Genomic DNA, 6,027 nt, shown 5'->3' with positions numbered 1-6,027 from the left:
ATCTATCTATCTATCTATCTATCTATCTATCTATCTATCTATCTATCCATCTATCCATCTATCCATCCATCCAAAGTCCAAAGGAAAGTCAAGAATGTAGGACTGAGGGTTGCAACTCTAAATGTGGGGACAATGACAGTCAAAGGTAGAGCTGGCTGACATGATGCAGAGAAGGAAGGTAGCTGTTTTCTGTATCCATGAGACCAAGTGGAAGGGCAGCAAGGCTCACAGCACTGGAGCAGGGTTCAAACTGTTTTACCATGATGTGGATAGAAAGACAAATGGAGTAGGTGTGGTCCTGATGGAGGAGTTGGCAAAGCATGTAGAAGAGGTGAAAAGAGTGTCAGAGGGAGTGATGTGCCTGAAGGTAGAAGTAGAAGGTCTGATGTTAAATGTTGTCAATGATTATACACCACAGGTTGGATTTGATGTGGAGGAGAAATATACATTTTTGAAGGATCTGGATGAAGTGATAGAGAGTATTCCCAGTGAGGAGAGAGTGGTGATCAGAGCAGGCCTGAATGGACATGTTGGTGAAAGAAACAGAGGGGATGAGGAAGTGATGGGTAGGTTTGGTGTCAAGGAAAGAAACCAGGAAAGACAAATGGTGGTGGATTTAGCCAAGAGAATGGAAATGGCTGTTGTCAACACTTATTTTCAAAGGAGGGAGGAACATAGAGTGACCTATAAGAGTGGAGGAAGGAGTACGCAGGTCGACTACATTATGAGTAGAAAAGGAAACCTGAGAAAGATTGGAGACTGTAAGATTGTGGCAGGGAAGAGTGTGGCCAGACAGCATCGGATGGTTATGTGTTGTGAAGAAGAGAAAAAGAGTTCAATAGTCCCTCGCTACATAACAGTTCATTTTTTCGCAGATTCGCTGTATCATGGATTTTCAAAGTAAGATTGAAAATTTACACAATTGTTTGATTGATGGGTGAGCCTTGGTTTGTTTATTTAAAATAAATTGTTTTAAATGATTTTGCACCATGTGTGAAGCCCACAAGTGGAAGGGAAAGCTCCCTCCTGCAGCTGATCAGCTGATCTCCTTCTCTGCCAGACACACATTTTTCCTGCTGCAGCTTTGCGAAGCATTAACCCTTTGCTATCCTGATCCACTGATTGACTTTTGTCTTCCAATTTAAAATTCAAAATATGTCACATTGTAATATTGCCATAATCACAAAATATAAGTGTTAAAAGTTATTTTTAATTATTTTAGAACTTCTATGTTCAGTTGTTTCAGTGTAATGGGTCAAGAAGTACATTTCTGCTCCGTGCTGCAGAGCTGAAGCTGTGTGACATCATTTGATGTCCTGCTGCACTTCTCTTCTCTACAATTTAAATTTAAATACTGTAACATTTTAAATAAACAATCAATGCTGTATGGATTGTTTATTTAAAATGTTTATTTAAGGAAGGAGATTGGGAGTAACAGGTGATGAGTGTGACTGCAGTCTGACACACGTCATGACAAAATTTACTGAACTTGAACAGAACTTGAAGATGGACTACTGTATCCCTATTTCGTAGTTTTTCACTTATCGTGGGTGGGCAGGGTCCCAAACACCCATGATAAATGAGGGACTACTGTAAGATCCGACCAAATGGTGGAAGCTGAGGAAAGAAGAATATTGCGAGAAATTTAGAGAGGAGCTGTTAAAGGCTCTGGGTGGTAAGAAAGAGCTTCCAGATGACTGGACTACTACAGCAACTGTATTTAGAGAGACGGGTAGGAAGGTACTTGATGTGTCAACTGGACAGAGGATGATGATAAGGAAACCTGGTAGTGGAATAGTGAAGTGCAGGAAGAAATTCAAAGAAAGAAGTTAGCCAAGAAGAAATATGACAGTGAGAAGACTGAAGAGAGGAGACAGGAATATAAGGAGATGCAATGTAGAGGGAGGTGGCAAAGGCAAAACAGAAGGTGTCTGATGAGTTGTATGGGAGGCTGGACACTAAAGAGGGTTAGAAGGACTTGTACCGATTGGCGAGACAGAGGGGTCAGGCTGGAAAGGATGTGCAGCAGGTTAGAATTGTTAAAGATAGGAATGGTAATGTTCTAAAGGGTGGGGACTAAGATGGGAAGATGGAAGGAGTACTTTGAGGAGCTAATGAATAAAGAGAATGAAAGAGAAAGAAGAGTAGAGGTCATAGAAACTGTGGACCAGGAAGTGGGAAAGATTAATAAGGGTGAAGTTCGGAAAGCTCTGAAAAGAATGAAGAAGGGGAGGCAGTAGGACCTGATGACATACCAGTGGAGGTTTGGAAATGTCTTGGAGAGATAGCAGTGAGGTTTTTTAATCAAATATTCAGTTGTATATTTGAGGGTTAAAAATGCTTGAGGAATGGAGAAGAAGTTTGCTGGTGCCTATTTTTAAGAACAAGTGTAATGTACAGCGTTGTAGCAACTACAGGGGAATTAAGTTGATGAGCCACAAGATGAAGATCTGGGAGAGTTGTGGAAGCAAAACATAGATGAGAGGTGACTATCTGTGAGCAGCAGCATGGTTTCATGCCAACAAAGAGCACCACAGATGCCATCTTTGTTTTGAGGATGCTGATGGAGAAGTACAGAGGTCAGAAAGAACTCCATTGTGTCTTTGTGGATTTAGAAAAAGCATATGACAGGGTGCCGAGGGAGGAGGTGTGGTATTGCATGAGGAAATCTGGAGTGGCAGAGAAGTGTGTTAGACTGGTACAGGACATGTATGAGGACAGCAAGACAGTGGTGAGATGAGGTGTAGGAGTGACAGATAGCTTCAAGGTGGAGGTGGGAGTGCATCAAGGATCAGCTCTGAGCCCCTTCTTGTTTGCTCTGGTGATGGACCGACTAACAGATGAGGTCAGGCAGGAATCCCCGTGAACTATGATGTTTGCAGATGACATTGTGAACTATGGTGAGAACAGGGAGCAGGTGGAAGAGAACTTGGAGAGGTGGAGGTATGCACTTGAAAGAAGAGGAATGAAAGTTGGCTGTAGTAAAACAGAGTACATGTGTGAATGAGAGGGAGGCCGGTGGAACAGTGAAGCTACAAGGAGCAGAGGTCACAAAGGTGCAGGACTTCAAGTACTTGGGGTCCACTGTCCAGGAAAATGAGGAGTGTGGTAAAGAGGTGAAAAAGAGAGTCCAGACAGGATGGAATTGATGGAGAAAAGTTTCAGGAGTGACATTTGACAAAAGGGTGTCAGCAAAGGTCAAAGGAAAAGTTTACAAGACAGTGGTGAGACCAGCTATATTGTATGGTCTGGACAGTGGCACTGACAAAAAGACAGGAGAAAGAACTGGAAGTGGCAGAAATGAAGATGTTGAGGTTCTCCTTATGAGTGACAAGGATGGATAAGATTAGGAATGAGATCATCAGAGGTACAGCACAGGTTGAACAACTGGGAGATAAAATTAGAGACTGAGATGGTTTGGACATGTCCAGAGGAGTGACAGTGGGTATATTGGTAGAAGGATGTTAGAAATGCAGCTGCCAGGATAAAGACAAAGAGGAGATTTATGGATGCAGTTAGAGAGGACATGGAGGTGGTTGGGGTGAGGATAGAGTGAGGTGGAGGAGGATGACTCGCTGTGGAGACCCCTGAAGAGGGAAAAGTCGAAAGAAAAAGAAGAAGAAGTTGATCATGATGATGTTTGTTGAGGCTGGTTGTGCGGTTATATATACTGACACACACACACACATACATATATATATATATGTGTGTGTGTTATAATCTTTGGCTTTTATTTATTTGCTTACTTAATTTTTATGGCACAAACCTTGCAAACCTGTACTGCCCTTTACCAAAAGTTAGTCTTTCAGACATCGTTTATAAAACTTGGCTAAATATAATGTGTTTTTAAAGAAAACAAGTGCCGTTGATTTAATCACGGCTAAAGGTCAGTTTGACACATTTTACACCTTTTTTTTATTTAAAAAACTAAAATGTGTTTTTCAAGCACAAGAAAACAATAAAAACACGTTTGACCCAACAAATTCAAAGAACTGGATGTTTCAGGTTTTTTTTTAAACAGGGTTAATGGTTACGAGGCTTTTTATGATTTGAATCGACAACAAATAAGAAATTATCTTCCATCATAATTAGTAAACGTTTGTCCTTTAACAGAAAAAAGGCATGCTTTTTAAAATGTGTCTGAAATTCAATTTTTTGTGGCCTTCAGGCACTTTTATTTTAAAACATTTAGACCACATGTGAACAAGTTTGGAAGTTGATGGTTTAGACATGGGTCAAGTCAGGACCAGGACCAAAGTAGACCGTTGTCATAAAACAGCTGAACAGGCCCTCACACCACCTTCACTTGTCCAAAGAGCCATCTACAGCAGGTAAGATATTACCGGTAGATCGTCATTCATAGTCGTTTTACAGAACCCCACTTCAAAACATCTGAACTATTCTCTAAAAACTTTTAATCTTTACCTGAAAGTTTTATTGTTGAAGATGTTGCACAATGAGCATCATGAAAAGCTTGAGCTGAGCCACCGCCACATAAAACTTGAGCTCAGTAATAGTAAGCCACCAAGGCAGCCATCTTGGATTGGGTTTGCTCCAGAAGTGAATCAGTTGTAGATGTTCTTTTAGTGATTTATTTCTGAAACTTTCACCAAATGTCACTCTGTGCTTCATGAGATAATATCAGACAGGAGCACAAACACACACAGGCAACAACATTATCACTCGCCTTCGGCTGCTCATGATAAACAGGTGCGGCTCACGTCACAGAAGCAGAAACGTAAATGTTTATTATCAGCAGTCAAATCTAAAATCTGGAAAAGTTGACATTTTTTACAAAGACTCCTGCAAACATTTGCAGAGTGGTTCTCATCTGTGGCCGTTCATTCAGCAGCCCCCCCTCTGTGTCCGGCCCCCGGCTCCTTAAAGCCTCATAAAGACGTCAGCAAACACCAGCGTGTCTCACTCCCTGAACAAGCTCGTGTGAAAGACCTGCTTCTGTTCCTGCAGGCTGCAGTGAAAGGAAAATAACACCTCAGGTTAGGAGCCGAGGAGCTGCCTCCACCACTTCCTGTTTGTCCACCCAACATGGACACTGTCCCTCTGTTCTGGACAGACACACAGACAGTGCAAACTGCACGTGGAAGGAGCAGGTTGACCAAATTTAAAAGTTGCCACAGGATGTTTTCGTGCAGATTTGTATGCGGCTCTTAGTTTTTCTCACTCTGCTGCTGTTTTACTTGCTCGACTCTACCTGTTTTGTATTTGTAACTATTTTTATCCTTAACGCGTTTTGTCTTTCATCCAATACAAAGTACATCTGGACCTGCTATGCTGTGTTTGTTTGTTTCTCCTTCCTGTTCCCCTCAAACCCAGCTGGTTGAAGCAGATGGCCACTCATCCTGAGCCTGGTTCTGCTGGAGGTTTCTTCCTGTTAAAAGGGAGTTTTTCCTTTCCACTGTCTCCTTTGTGCTTGCTCAGGATGCGAGACTGTGATGAAGTGAAGATTCAATGAGTCTTCTGTTTCCTTAGATAGATAACTTTACTTATTGGCATTTATAATGTATATGAATATTTCTGTTCAGTGCCCTGACATGACTTCTGTTGTGACTTGGTGCTATATAAATAAACTGAATTGAATTTTTAAAAGTAGAACAGGAGGAAGATCTTTCAGGAATAAGGGTCCTCTTTTGTGGAACCAACTTCCAGTTTCTGTCCATGAGGCTGACACCCTGTCAGCTTTTAGGCTTAATCTGCACATTTTAAAGTGATTTTTTACCCACAACAACAAATGACTAGTCTGAGCAGTTTTTCTGTCATTTCTTTGCAAATATGTGGATACTAGTACTAATACACAGAGTAAATTATACTCATTTAAACTTTATTTCTTCAAAGTAGGATCTCAATTATTCCTCAATGAAGTCAAGTCAAATTTATTTATAAAGCACCTGTAAAACAGCAGCTGTTACCAAAGTGCTTATTAATGTGAAATAAAAAAAAAAACACATAAGCCTGCACAGGTCATTGTTTTAGTTTTAAAAAATTGGCAATATACATATATATATGTAT

The 6,027-nt window shown here is 40.9% G+C and overlaps 1 protein-coding gene across 2 annotated transcripts in view; it reads right to left on the bottom strand.

Annotated features, from left to right (window-relative positions):
* LOC119420061 (protein phosphatase 1 regulatory subunit 1C) overlaps positions 1 to 6,027 on the bottom strand; it is a 39,861-nt gene that overhangs the window by 27,081 nt on the left and 6,753 nt on the right. The window lies entirely within an intron of this gene.

The sequence above is a fragment of the Nematolebias whitei genome, chromosome 1 (assembly GCF_014905685.2).
Source record: "Nematolebias whitei isolate Nwh7 chromosome 1, NemWhi1, whole genome shotgun sequence".
Lineage (NCBI taxonomy): Eukaryota > Metazoa > Chordata > Actinopteri > Cyprinodontiformes > Rivulidae > Nematolebias > Nematolebias whitei.
The sequence above is the reverse complement of the archived record's forward strand: the minus strand, read 5'-3'. Positions and strand labels throughout refer to the sequence as shown.